Genomic DNA, 15,927 nt, shown 5'->3' on the forward strand with positions numbered 1-15,927 from the left:
ATTTATCTCCCATCCTTACTCATCTCCTCTCTTAAACAAACTTACCACAGGGGGTCGGGGGGAGGCCAAAAAGGAAAATGAAAGTCTTTAAGGAATTCATGTCTCCAACACACATCTCTGATAACAGTTTCTAGGGACGGTAGGCTACCTCATATTGAAAAAATATCCCTTACACCCTCTTACACTGTAGGTGGGAATGTAAACTGGTGCAGCCGCTCTGGAAAACAGTGTGGAGGCTCCTCAAAAAATTAACAATAGAACTCCCCTATGACCTAGCATAACACTGCTAGGGATTTACTCAAAGGATATAGGAGTGTTAATGCCTAGGGGCACCTGTACCCCAATGTTCACAGCAGCACTTTCAACAATAGCAAATCATGGACAGACCTAAATGTCCATCAACTGACCATTGAATAAAAAAGATGTGGTTTATATACACAATGAAATACTACAGGCAGTAAGAAAAAATGAAATCTGGCCATAAAATGTAGCAACATGGATGGACCTCAAGGGTGTTATGCTAAGTGAAATGAGTCAGGCAGAGAAGGACAGATGCCACATGTTTTCACTCATATGTGGAACAGGAGAATCTTAATAAAGGAAGAGAGGGGAGGAGAAGGAGGGAAAATTTGTCAAGGAGAGGGGGAGAGGCAAACCATAAGAGACTCAAATACTGGGAAAAAAAACAGGATTGATGGGATGGGGGAGAAGGGAAAATGGGTGATGCATGGAGGAGGGCACTTGCTAGGATGAGCAACAAGTTCTATGGCGTTCTATGGAAACCAACTTGACAATACACTACATTTAAAAAAAATCCAAGCAATAGGCACTTGTTGTAATAAATTATGTTTCTATCAAAACTGAAAAAAAAAAGAAAAAAATCCCTTTGATCCTTTTTTTTTCCTTTTTGAGAATGCAAAGGGAAAATCCCCATTTGGTCCAAGACACGAATAGGCAAGTAGTTTGCAATTCACTGAAGACATGGTGTTCACAGTGGTCTAGCAACAGCATCCACACCAACAGAGGGGCCCAGAAAATCCGGAAGGAGAGGAGGGAGAGAGTGGGGCACAGGGTGGGATCTTGGAACCAAAAAGGTGGAGATATGTATTTAACCAGTCATAGGTGTTTAAGGATGATGATCCCCAATGTTATGAAGAGTTTTCAGAGTTGGGCAGTAGACACTGCCATATACTCTAAGTCCAATTTGTGGCTGCTGTGTTTTGATGAAAAATAAGACTATAAGAATTACATTTATAACACAGAGAACTTTATATAACATATAACTTCTAGCAATGTATTCCACCATTCCAGAAGATAAAGATAATTTAAGCCCAAAAGTAGAAACTGGGAAATGTCTAAAAATATGAAATTGTAAATAAAAATTTCTAGGACTCCTGAAAATGACATATACCACTGGTAAAGGAAAGAGAATAGTTTCACTATGTAGGCATAATACAAGTTGGCTGGATGGATGTTAGGAGGTTAATGAGGTCACAGTGGTATGTATATTATGATTACATACTTATATATAACTAGAACAAGCCAGGATCACGATAGCATTTGAGAACTCCTTAGGGCACTGTGGGCTTAATATTCAGAAGGTAGAAAATTCAAGACAGGCAAGTAAGTGCCCATACTGATAGAACATAACCCTGAGCATCTTGGCCTGGCTTGGTACCACTCTGTAATGTGATATTTCCATAGTGGAAAGTATCACCATCTCTGTGAACTGGGGGAAATAAAGAGAGTGATACCTTCACTTCACTTCAGGTCTGCCTTGATGGAAATAGTTTTGGGGCCAGTTGCATATGTGGAGAGAGTTCAGACTTTAAGAAATTTGGGACTGTAGAATCTCCAGGAAGACATTCTGGAACTGTACTCCACTCTCTATCAGTGGTTGTTGGCAAGTGAGTTTGTAGAATCCTTTCTTTTCTTAGTCTACACAGGAGCAATTTCTTCCTTCTCCTCCTACCTCCCCATGCCTCACTGGGAACTCCAGACTACAGAGGCCTCCCCTCCTTGGACTTTCTGAGTTCCCAAGATGGCACCCAACAAGTGTATGTGTTTCTGGTGGGACAGGGGAAGTTCAAGAAACACTGGTGCAAATGACAAGCAATCGGGAGGTTCTAGGAGGCACCTCCAAATAGGCTCTGATGGAAAATGGCCTGTCCCACCCAGGAAACCATTGATCTCTTAACTGAATTTGTTACCCACCTGTTCTCCCCCCACGTTGTCCTATCTCCCAGATCTTGGTGAGATGGCCTTGCTGAGTGACTGCCTTCTTACTGCTAACCTTTTGGTTTTTGAGAAAGAGATCAGATAAAAAGCAGGTTTCATCAAAGGAAAACCACAGTGGTGTTTGTCACTCTGCTAGTGCACCTGACTTATAGGAAGGGTGTGATGTGGAGCTTACGGGAAATCAGCTGGTGAGCCCTGGGTATTGCACAGAGCCAGTAATATTCTGGTTCTGATTTGAATCCTTTTTGCGCCCTGTAAGGAGAGGAATTCCAAAGAGGTTTATTTTCTCTGGATAAGTTTACATCTAGGGATTCATGTTAGAGGGTTGCTATAAATTGGACTGCCATGCTGCTGTAAGTAGAAGACACAAATTTTGAATAAAGAAGGAAAGATGGCCAAAACATTAATAAGTGACAAGCTGTTGATTCCAGCACATAATATGATTTTCTTGGCAGGAAATAAAATTTGTATGTTTACTTTTGTTAACATTATAGCAATACTTCAAAATATGTCAATAGTGGTTACTTAACAGGTGGGAGGTAGGAAAAAGACGGATACAACTTCTGTTTTTAGTGTATGCTTTACTGTTTTATTTCACTTGGAAAGAAATATGTATCTTTTTGTAGGTAAAATGTTTAGGGAAACTAATAAAAGAATTCTATTCAGTTTTCTTTAAAAAATTATACTGAGGGACATCTGGGTGGCTCACTTAAGTGTCCAACTTTGGCTCAGGTCATGATCTCACAGTTCGTGGGTTGGAGCCTTGTGTCAGGCTCTGAGTTGTCAGCAATCTTGGATTCTGTGTCTCCCTCTCTCTGTTTCTCCCCTACTCATGCTCTGTCTTCCTCTATCTCAAAAATACATAAACATTAGAAATAATTATACTGATATTGTAAAGAATTTATTATTTATTCATACTGTACTATAAGTTTGATTTTCATTTTATTTTTATTATGTAATTTACTTATTCATTTACCATTTATTTAGACATCATTATGTCTATTCCATAGGTAAGGAAATGTAGCTTTCCAGAATTTAAGTATTTGATGGCATGAGGGGCAGCTTAGCAAGTGCTGAGTAGGGTGATGTGTCCCCTTTGGGAAGCCCCACCTTCTGTTGTTATAGTCCACAGGTCCCCCAGCCAAGCCCTCACACTCATTTTCCCACCTGCAGAGGCATATCCAAAGTCATGTAGCTGTTGAGTGGCTACAGACATATTCAATTTGCTTTTAAGGAAGATAAAAATGATGAACATTCCTTGTAAGGTAGGGGAGTAATACCATGGCTTCCAAAGAGTCTCCTCTCCAGGGCAAAATCCAGAGAAATGAGCCCCCACTCCACTCTTGGGTCAAGTCTAGAGAAAGAAGAGGCAACTAGTATTTACATTATTAGCAAATGCAAAGCCTTCTTTATATATATATTTTTTTTGAGAGAGAGAGAGAGAGAGAGAGAGAGAGAGAGAGAGAGAGAGAGAGAGAGAGAGGGGGGGAACAAGCAAGCAGGAGGTGAGGGGGCAGAGGGAGCAGGAGAGAGAGGATCTTAAGCAGGATCCATGCTCAGGGCAGGGAAGGGGGTCCAATGCAGGGTTTGTTCTTAGGCCTGAACCATGAGATAATGACCTGAGCCTATTTCAAGGGTCAGACACTTAACCAACTGAGCCACCCAGGTGCCTTGTGAAGGCTTCTTTAAAAACAAGAGTGGGAACTCTCTTGAGAAGTGTGAATTCCTGAAGGTGGACTCCAGGTGTCTGACTGATGGACCCTGAGAGCAAGGACAGGCCCAACTGGCAAGTGGTCACTGGGGATTGTAGTGGTGACCCCAGGAAGGTGGCTGCAGCATTTCCTGGGCCAAAGAGCAGGAGTATGAGTCCAGAGTGTGAACATCGAGTGAACACTTGCATTGTAGAGAGTGGGCGGGGCCAGGGTGGCAGTAACACACGGAGGAGAGGGTCTCCCAGAGGGCACATTACCCAGGCGGACACCTGCTGAGAGCCCTAGTTTCATGCCAGTTGAAACTGAACCCACTCACTGTAGCAGGAAATGCTTTACTGGGGAATCTGTATGTACACAGTCTAAATGTACACTCTTCTTAAATCAAAATGGTACTGGTCTCCTGATCTCCAGTGACCATGAGAGTTTCCTTGAGGATCACTTAATAAAGTTTTATTCTCACACATTTTGCATGTTCTATACTATTCTGGAGAATGTCCATCTGCCACAATCTAGAACGCAAACAGCTCAGATGAAATGTGGTAACATAATCAGACATACTTAGGAAGAAAGTGTAGTAACACACCTTCAAACACATTTGGCTGGATCTCTCTTGATAGTCTCTTGGGTACTTGTCTGGTGAATCCAATTGATTGGATCACTACCATATATTTGAGTAGTCTTATTGTTAGTAATCAATTGACAGTGAACCAAAACTCCGTCTTTCATCTAAATCATCTCTTATGTCTGCTTGGAGGCCAGCAGGCCCCCTTGGACAGGATTGCTCCAGTCCAGATACCCCTCACCTGGGCCACCATTTGCCTTCTATCTGTCCATGAATGTATCACACTTGTTCTAGACTCAGAGCTTTGCAGTTTAATATTCTCTCTTGATGATAACTGCTCTCCCAGGTTCTGCATGGCTTCCTCTACCGCATTATTCAGACGTAAGTTGAAAGGACACCAGCACATCTCTGACAGTTCTATCCTGACCATTCAAGCTAAGATAACACTCTAGGCTACATCCCTTTTTAATTAATTTTCATAACATTCTTGGAAGCACAATCGTGCACACACAGTCTTTTTTCTTTAATTTGTGAGCATGTGTCCTGCTCATGGAAGAGTCAGATACTGCACAGCAGAACTCATGCATGCCTTGTGAATCGCTGTATTTCCAGGGCCTTGATCACCATGTAGCCGAATACAGGCACTTAGAATGTATTCATGAATGAAGAAGTAATGAATGCACACAAAATATTCTCCAGCCATTGGCTGAACAGGGGAAGGGTAGATGTAAATATCTCCCTTGGAAACTTTGTTTGTTTCATTTTGCATGTCGGAAGATGTAGGTAAACTTGTCCTGATATCTAACGCAGGCATGACCCAATCAATGAGACCTATAAAGCTTGCTGAATTTCCTTTGATTAAAAGCATGCAGAAAGAGCATACTTATGTGCTTCATCTCACCAGGCCAGGCTTTCTGAAGCAATTTACTTCTCAGTTAACATCAACATTCAATTTTCAGCACTTTGTGTCTAATAACTAATAGTCCTAGGCTGGAAGGCTCTGCTGCCTTCTCCTCTTTCTTGGCCCAGACATCTTGCTTTACTATCTAGGAGACCGAAGGATTGGAGATTCCTTTCTCTTGCTTAGTGTGTTTGATTGCTTGCCTGCAAGAGTTGAGAGCCCGGGTTAGTGCTCCCTTGCACATGACCGCAGCCTGGGTCTGGGATGCACCCAGGCACTGAGAGGAGGCTCAGTCAAGTGCCTGAAAGTACTGGGAATAAGGAGAATGTGGAGAGTGTGTCTGTGCCCCCAGCACTTTGAAAAACCGCCTAGATGGGCTTACCTGGGAACTGATACTGAGGTTCTGACTGGGCCATAGACCCAGGGGAGGTGAGTCCTATAGACCACATGGCTGAGTGGGACCCAGAAAAGCTGGGCCATGCCATTGCTGGGAGCTGAGAGATCTGTGACCTGGTGTCCATGCAGGCAGGGGTCCTGAGGCTCTGCCCCCTCATACCCTGACCTGGTGATTTACCCACAGCACTTCCCTCTCCAGCTTGGGTCAGTCCACTCCTTCCAAGCCTTGGTGTCTCTGCTGTGAGCCCACCTATGCTGGGTTCCTGGTGCTGTAGGACAGACATTCTTTCAAAACAATTTGCTTCATTTTACTTCTATGGACTGAATAGTTTTGAGGTTTCAGATATACCATTCAACTCTTTCCTCAAAAATACATTTGTTTGATTGTTCTAACAAATTCTCTCTGATAGAGCAGCTGTAGGGCACAGCAAAACTGAGCAGAAAGAGGGAGAGTTCCATGTGTCTCTTCCTCCACACTGGCATCGCTTCCTCAGGGTCAGTCAACCTTCTTCACCAGGGTGGCAGAGTTATTTCCATCTCTGAATCTGCAGTGAAATTGTTAGTTTCATGCTTATAGAAGCAGTGCAATTTCTATGCAAAAAGAGTATCCACCTTTAAAAATTTTTTTCGTATTGCCCTATTGCATTTCCAAAGATCTCCTCTGCTGGGAGCCACATGGGCCTCGCTGGATGACACAGACACAGTGAGGAAATGGCAGACATTTGCACAGCCTCTGCTGTGAGAGGCGAAAGTGGAATCTCCTTATACTATTACTGCTCATGTGAAATCAAGCCTCTTGCTATTAATTAGGCCTTACAGCGTTCCAAATCAGACCAATATTCCCCACACAGCTACCCCATAAGAAAAAACATTTTCCTGTCCCTGCATAAGTGATTTTGGATCAAAACATTATAAATATTTGACAAAAGGCTTTTCTAATGAGCCTTGCAGACCCAAAGCATAGACTTGAAGGTGTTAAAAACACAAAAATTGCATTTGAGTTTGGCCCGGAGAAAAAGAGCCTAATTTGGAGATAAGAATTTAAAACGAGGTCAAAAACATAGACCATTTGAGTCTGGTCCAAAGAAAATTGGAGCCTAAATTGGAGATTAGAAGTGGAAGACAAGGTCAGAACATAATTCTCTCCCAAAGTCTACATTCGACAAATATCCTCCCTTGCACTGACTTCTGTTATGAGGATGGATAAGGGTATGGAAAACCCAGGTCCAAGGCCAATACACATAGGGCCCCCATTGTGCTTGCATTGAAAAAAGGGCTTTCTCAAGCAACGTTTTAATAAACATTTTTTTTCTCTTTTCTTTTTTCTCTTGTAGTTTGTAAGCCAATCACAATGACTCTTAGCCTATCTATATACAACTTAACTTATATTTTAATCTTAGTTGGATTGTGTGCTAATCCTGTTTGTAGGTTTTGAGGAAGTGCCACACTGTTGATCATTGTGGTGGTTCCATTTCTTACATTTCCCCAGGAGTGCACAAGGGCTCTGGTTTCTTTGCATCCTTGCTAAGTAGCTGCTGTCTTTTTTTTTTTTTTTCTTCTTCTTTTTTGATAGTAGCCATGGTTATATTCACTTTCACATTTTGGAAAACTGGGGGACAAAAGCCTGGGGCACAACCAGTTTGTTAAATTGCTGTTCCAAAAAAAAATTTTGTACTTTGAACTTAGCAGCTCTTTGGGCCAGACCTGTCCCCAGTACCTCACTGCCTTTCCTGCAAACTGTGGCTCACAGAGTTGAGTCATCTAGTTTTACAAGATTGCACAGGAAATAACAAATAGAAGAAGTATAACGCCTAGAGGCCTGTGATTTTTATATGCTGGCTTTGAATCAATACACTGTATTATGCCAAGCACACGATTGCTAAATTTATACACCCTCCATTCTGTTATGTTTTTCTGATCCATGATTTCAGCATACAAATATTACACTACACTTATTATAAGCCTTCCTTTAAGAAACTGGTCATTAGAAGAAAAGCATTGAGCAATAGAAGAGGAATCATAATCCTTATCTGAAGACCTATATGCTTGCATTTGTATTTCCTTATTTATTGCTAATCCTGAATTAAACATCAATAAAGCCCCACCAGGTGTAGGCTTCCATTCCCTGCACACCATGCCTCTGTGCCAGCTCTTGTCTGCAGAGACTACAGAGGATCTCACTTACCCATATGACACCCCCCGTAACAATGCTTCACCCCACCTGCTTTACGGTAGAGCAAGTGCACTACCAGGAATCAAACCTTGGGGTTGATTGGTCGGACCTCATACCAGAAGCCAGTGTCCTCATAGAACAATTTCATGCCTATCGAAGACTCAGCTGTTGTGCTATCTTGGAACATTACCGTGTGGAGTTGAGACACTATTCTCCAGGATGTGCTTTGTGTATTGAAATAACAACAGATAAATATGCGATGTCATGAATAGTTAGAGGGTGCTGATCTGGAAACCAAGGGGCCGAAGGAGGATTGGCTTCCCTCATACCATTACCCACGAGCTACATGTCCAGAATTTGTGATTTGTGTTTCTACATCGCTACATTCTGCTGTGTTGGAGGGAGTTCTTTGTTTTGGGGATGAAGAGGATGGGGGCCCTTTTACCTGGGGACATAACATAGGTGCCACTAAACTTGACATCATGCTTTGCTTAGTTACTTTGAGTCTCTAGAATGGTGAACTGATAGGCAAAAGAAGAAATTACTATACTGATGATCAACCTGCTTATTGTGGTAAGTTTTCTAAGGAGGTACAGAGGAACATCTCTGGAATTTGGGGAACTCATCCATCTGGTAACAATAATCAGGAAATTGTAGAGGCCTTGAAGTAGAGCTTTTAAAGAGTGATAGACTGAGCATTTTCCACTACCTCAGTAGTATCATAATGCTGGTGTGCTAGAAGTAGAGGAAGATCTAGAATGACTGGGAGAGGAGGGACAATGTGAGTATCAGTGATGGTCTTTGAAGCTGCTGCTTCCATGAATTTAGCGGGCTTGTTCTGTGTTCCACTCACTCTATGATCATAAATCCTTTAATAGAGTTGCTATCGGCCACCACCCTGAACATTAGTCCATGTTCTGCTCACCTCTGGGTATAGAGGAAATTGTTCTGTGTTCACTAACCCTGTGAGCATCAATCTTTTTATAGAGCTGCTATGAGTATCACATTGAAAATTTGGTGGCAGAATGGATTTAAAATGGGAATATGTGTGGTACAAAGAAAGGACTGTAATAGAAGTTTGTGATGTGTGGGACCAACTGATTTTAGAAAAGCTGTGCTGGAGAGTTCTATGCATGTGGACAGTATCCCATTGAATATGTGTCTTGGTGGGTTTTCTTCTGCTGTGTCTGAAACCATGGAAGACCACTTAGCCATGTGCAGTGTTCAGGAGTTAAGATTCCTGGTTGGAAGCCTCCACCATTTTTGGAGTAGGAAAAATTAAGGGACTGGAGGGTGTATAGGTATCGGGCAAGTGTATGCTTGGTATAGTACAAAGTATTGATTCAAAGCAAGCATATAAATATCACAGGCATAAGTGTTCTATTTCTTCTCACCATTGGTTACTTCCTGTGCAAGCTTGTAACTCTCTGAGCCATAGTTTCCAGGAGAAGGCAGTGAGGTACTGGGGACAGCCCTGGCTCAGACAGTTGCTACAGTATTTAACCAGTATCAACCTTTGGCCATCTTGTTTGATCTATGTGTCTGAGATTTCAGGTAGAATGTTTTAAAGAGGATCAGAGGCATCATATTGTTGCAACTCTCCATCCTGTAGCATCTATATGGAACAGATCAGACCTTGTTCAAAGCAACATTGTCACGTTTTATAATTTTAACATGAATTCTTTAACACCAGCCAGTAGTCAGTACTCATGACCTTCTCCCCAGTTGTCTCAAAAATACCTTTTTATACTTGAGTTCTTTACATGAGGATTCAAGAAAGGTCCATACATTCCATATGGTTAATATACCTCTAAAACTCTTGATTTATAATGATTCCAGTTTACCCTATTTTCTTGCCTTTCATTTCCCAAAAAGCAGAGTCATCAATCCTGTAGAATTCTCCACTTTCTGGATTTGGCTGGTTGATTGCTCTGTGTTGCTTGTTCTTTTATTCTTTGTAACTCATTGTGCTGTCAGATTTAGAGGAGTGATTAGATTTAGATTGAATTGGGGCACATGAATACTTCATAGGTGATGCTGTGTTTCTCTTCAATTGGGGGCCACATAGCCTGAGTCATGCTGCTATTAGTGGGTCCCAGTGTGAGTGAGATTCAGAAATTCTTAGGGAAACTTCTGGATGAGAACCTTGCTTCAGTGTAAACGTCAGTATAAGAACTGTCTACAACCAGGACTAAATGATGAGGAGGAGGTTGCTTGCACAATGTGGAAATCCTGATGTGTTTTGCTAGCAACATGCCTCGGAAAAGGAACAGTATACAAAACAAGAAAAACTTCCATTCATTGAAGGACACACACAAAAAAGTGGGAGAGGACAATAAATAGAAGATTGCTACAGCATGGCTGAAGAGTATGTGAAGAGAGGCTCGAAATCATTCTTGAGAAGATAACACACTAATTAACCTAGGAAACTGTCAAAAAGGACACAAATGAGAACTGTGGGTAATTAATTGCTTTGTTGCTCAGGATTTGAAGTGAGTAGACCTCTCAAAAGGCTGGTATTGCTGTGAATTCTGAAAAGCATTATGGAAGTATTGGTGGAAGGCTTTGTCCTTTGTCTAAACAGTACTCCTCAACCATGGCACAGAAAACAGGTCCGTAGGGATACATACCCGATGATACTTATCACAATATTTTTTTGTGACAGAGGGAAGTGGAGGCAATTGTGGTGTTTATGTTAAATGTCCTGTATTCATTCTATAAAATATTCAGCAGCAGTTAGTTGTATATAGAACTCAATTGATTAATCTTAAAATCCTAATGAGGAGTGAACAATTAAATGGAAAGAGATGTATACCAGAATCTCCTATGTATACATGTAGAACATTTACACAATCAGAGCTACAGATTCCATGGGATACATGCACAATACCACGTAAAATCCATGCTGGTGTAAGAATCTTGAAACAGCAAACATTCTAAGATGCAGAGAGTTCTAGAGATAGATGGGGACGATGCTTGCCATCATGAGTGTATTTAACACCACTGGCCTGAGCACCTGAAAATGGTTAAGGTAGTACATTTTATGTGATGTGTATTTTACCACAATTTGAAAAATAAGGGGTAGAGATGCCTGGGTGGCTTAGTTAGTTAAGCGTCGGCTTCAGCTAAGGTCATGACCTCAGGATCTGGGGTTCGAGCCCCGTGTCCGACTCTGTGCTGACAGCTAGCTCAGAGCCTGGAGCCTGCCTCAGATTCTGTATCTCCCTCTCTCTCTGACCCTCCCCTGCTCACACTGTTTCTCTGTGTCTCTCAAAAATAAATAAAAAAACATTTAAAAAATTTTAACAATAAGAGATAAAAAAAATCCTCAGTGACCATGTATTATCTTACACAGTTTGTATTAATCAAGGAGGAGCCTATGGGGTGATCATCTCACCCCATTACTGGGATCAGGGAGGAGCCTAGTGGGGAGGTCTAGCTGATGGTCTCTTGGGAGGGTGCAGTCTTCTGAGGGATTGCCTGGGGCTGGAGGATCACTTTCCAAGCTCACTCAGCTCCTGGCTGACACGAGGTCTTAGTTCTTTTCCACAGGGGCTTTCCTAGGGATGTTCATACTGTACTCTATGGCTTCTCACAGGTGTCATCAGGATCAGAAAGGATGTGGGTCGTCTTGTGGCAGGAAGAGCTAACTGGATACCCTTTCAGATGTCATGGGTATTATTAGAGAGGGAAGGGGCAGCCCAGGACATCTCCTGGGGCAGGGGGTTGTCTTGAAGCTGAGTGTGTCCCTCCGTCTGAGTGAGGAGAGCAGGCATCCGTGTTCCTTGAATGCTTTGAAAGATGAACTAGGAAGGGGGGAGGAAGGGGTTATGTTTAAGGGACAAGAGGAAGATCTCAATCTGTGTGCTCTCTGAACTAACAGCCACAGTGTTCCAGAGCATCAGCCTCGGGTCAGACAATTCCAGGCAGCTACAGAATCCATCACTCCCGACTTCTGTTGACACCTGCCTTGTACCAGGACCCACAGCAACTCTGCTTCAAGATCCAGCAAGAGTATAGGCTCATATGTGAGCCATGTGGCCCAGTGAGGCTGGAGGTGTCATATGCTGCCCCTTCCCTCCCTAAATTGTCCTGAAGCCAGTCCATGATGCAGAAGAGGAAGAAGGGATTAATCCTTGTATACATATTCAATAAGAGAATCATGAAAATTATAAGTAGATCTAAAAGTTCCTTAGCATATTATTAATTACACTAAGAAAATTTTCTCCAACTAAAAAAATCCGTAAGTTCTTCAGGAGAGAAAATTAAGGAATGTTCTTTACGGCAGTGTAGGAACTCCTACTGTTGCCTCTCGGGCTCCTTCCAGCGCGTCAGTTGAAGGGGCGCTGTGCGCCCAGACGATGCTGGAATTCTTTCCCTCTCCGGGCTCCACCTTGACTTGAGCCATGGTTTTCAGCAGCTTCCGGGGACCGCCTGGGCTCCTGGAGGCGATCTGGCCGTGGGTCTGCCCTCCTCCGCCGGCGCTGGCACCTCCTGGCTGGTTCAGGGTCCATCAGGCAGCACTTTCGGTCGCACGTACCTCTCGTTGGGGTGACTGTAGCTCCATCGCCGTCTCCGCCTGGACGTCTGGGTCTCGACAGCGTTTCTGGCCCCTCTCAACCCGGGAGCCATCTCCGTGCCAGGGGCAAGCATGGCGCAGCATCCCGCACGCCCCGGGGTTCCAGTACCCGCACAACTGGGGACCTTGGCAGGAGGAGCGGCTCAGCGCCGGGAAGTTATCCAGCGCCCAGGCCCAGGCCTGCTCTCGGTTCAGGCCCGGGGGCATGCGGGGCTCCGGATGGGCCCACCGGCAAAACAGTCCTTCCAGCGCGGGCAGATGGGGGTCCATGGCTTCAGGTCCAGAGCAGGTGGAGACGCACAGCCAGTCTAGGAGAAGCAGCATTCTGCGCTGGGTGGGCCCTTTTATAGCGCTCTGTAGGTACGGGACTTCAGAAAGGATGGCCTGGATCCTTGGGGCGGATCCTCATTAGCCTTGCAAATTGCCTCACAGCCTGATAGGGTTAAGGAGAAAATAGCATCATTCCAGGAGGCACTATGGAAACTCCAAAGTGTGATGATTGAATCAGACAGAGAACAGTTGGGAGGGCAGGGGAGGTGAGGAGAAGCGCCCAGTTATTGAGAGCTCCCTTGGATATAGAAAGACTCAACATGTTTCAGAGAAGCCTAGACAAATTGCACTTTCTCTATCCAGTTCTCTTCCCAGATCACAGAAGCCCTGTCTGGTAGTGGAGATGAGACTGGTGAGGTTGGATCGTCGCAGATCACAAAGCTCGTTCATGCTGGCGCTGGACTGAGAACCTATCTACTAAGCATGAGTATCTGGTAAGGGAATGAGTAAAGGAGTAATTACGTCGGGTAGGAGAAAGGAGAGTCTCAGGCCTACTTAGAATTGTAATGTTTCTCTTTCTTTCTACACTTAATTAACTGAATGAAAGGAACATTAAAAAGTGCTATGATTTTCATACGTTGTAGGCAGATGGGTTGCCTTAAGGTCACATATTCAAGAGTGTTTTTGCTGAACCTTATGGTTTGTAATGCAGTTATGCGCATCCTTAGTTATTTCCCCAATTTGCTTTCCCTTCTCCCACTGCAATACTATTTTACTTTAAATGTGTATTTTTCTGTTGACCAGTCTTGTAATAAGTGAGTTATTTTGTGTGTGTGCTTTTATTTTCAATTAATGTAGGAACTATTAGATTGCATGTTTTTTAATTATTTTGCATGCATTTGCAAATTTCTAAGATGTTTACATGGACATTTGATCTGTTGCTTCTGATGAGTCTCTGCCAGTCTTATCTGCTGTCCCCAGTGGATGGATCCTCAGGTTGCCACTTCGTCACTATCACCACATAGGACAGTCCCTTAAGGACCTATCAGGGAATTTCTCCAGGCTATGAACCTTGAGCAGAATTGTGCGAGGGAAAATGTATAAACCCAATTTTACTAAGTTCTGCCAGATTGTTTCTTAGCATAAATGCAGCACTTCCCTTCCAGCAGTGCATGAGGATCACTGGCTGCATACTTTCCCCACAAGCCCTTGGGCAGCCCCAGCTGCCCACCAGGATGGTGTTGGTTCTGAAGAGACTCGAGGTGGGCGTGACCACCTGACTCAGTGTGTCTTGCTTCCTGACAGAGTCTCTCTTGGTGTGTCAGTCTGCAGTGTACACTTGAGAGCTATTCTCTGCTGTTCAGTTAAAATGTGCATTCACTTTCCCGTCGGATTTGAAGTTATTCTTTATCTGCTAAAATCTTTTATGCTTAAACTATTGTTTCTGTTGCAAAAAAGAAAAAAAGAAAAATAGAAAAAACAGAAAAAGAAACAACAGTGATCTTACATTCAACTTTATACTTTTTTTTTAGCTTACTACAATCTATTTTCTTTTTAACAACCTTGATAGAATGAATGTAGTTTTTCCTCATAAAATATTTAAGTATTTAAAATATTTTTTCCATTTCAGGATATTTTCAAGAGTTTGTTTTGGTTTTTTGTATTTGTTTTTCAGATTTTACTTTCAAATAATCTCTACACCCAACATGGGGCTTAACCTCACAACCACGAGATCAAGAGTGGCATGTTCTGACTGAGCCAGCCAGGTGCCTCCAGGCAACAATGTTAGTTTGCATTGCACATGATTTTTAGATGAGACACGGGTAAATAAAAAGAAATTTCCCTCATTATCACATTTTGAAACTTTACAGTTTTCCTTCTTATAAGCCCTTCCATCAAGAATCAAGGAAGTTATTTAAAGACATTTTGATTCTTTCTGCATATGTTAATTTCATTAACACAGGGATCTTGGAGCAGAAGCCAGGAGGCCTGCTTTCCAGAACCTACTTTGATCTTGGTAGGGTCGCTGTTGATCTAGATCATACATTGGAGCCTGACTCTATGGCTGGAGGGCAGAGACAGCAGAGAAACTGAAGATGTAGGAACTATTCCTTATCCAAGAAGAAATATATCCCATTTTACCAGATTCCCAGATTCCTGACTCATTGCATATCCACTCCCAGACCTGTCCAGATTTTAAGGCTGGCTTTGAGTGAGGCTGAAATTAGCACTCCTTTGCCACTGGCCTCATTGAACACTTTTTACCCGCCCTCCCAGGACCAAAAGGAGAGGAACACTCTTAAGTTCCCAGCACTATTGGTGTCAAGGATAGCTCTGGATCAGAGCTTTGTCCCCTACCCTTTGCCCTTCTGCAGCTTAATACCTTTATTCCAAGTACTAAAGGGAGAGAATAGGTACTTCCTCCCAGGTGTGTCCTCCCTCTCCTCTTTTCCTTCTTTTCTTTTAATTCTATCTACTATTGATAACAAAACATTTGCAAAGGCCTATAAAAACAACATTCATTGTATTACTAATGAGTACATGAAGAGACTTTTACAAGTGAAACATCTCTCTAAAGAGGATAAACAAATACAAGTTCCTAGGCTAACTCCTCAGTTTTCCTAAGACCATATGGTCATGGCTCGGGGGCTTAAAAGTAGCAAAGTAGCCTGTATCTTGGGAGCATCATTCTAGAAGTCCCCACTGTCATATGTCAGTCTCCAGGGGTGCTTCCAGAACTGTATGGGTCTGGCCCAGAGAGGCTGCCATGGTAGGTACCTGTCCCAGTGTTCTGAGGCACCCTGCTCTCCTGGGGCTGACTTTGACTCCTTCTGGCTCATGGGTGATGGTTCCTAGGCAGAGATGTCTAAGTCTGGTTCCAAAGTATTCTGGGCTCTAAACAAGCGTTGGTGTTGAGTGCAAGCCCAGCTCAGGAGTGCGCACAGACTGGCAAGTCCCCAGTTGGAATGTAGACTGTCCCACCATGTCTCCCCCAGCTTAGGGTAGAAAGGGAGTGGCCATGGCCCCAAATTTGTTGAGCTCAGAGACAAAGGTATCTGGGGTTCTAGTGCCACCTCTGCAGAATCCCAGGCTTGC

The sequence above is a fragment of the Suricata suricatta genome, chromosome 6, assembly GCF_006229205.1.
Source record: "Suricata suricatta isolate VVHF042 chromosome 6, meerkat_22Aug2017_6uvM2_HiC, whole genome shotgun sequence".
NCBI lineage: Eukaryota > Metazoa > Chordata > Mammalia > Carnivora > Herpestidae > Suricata > Suricata suricatta.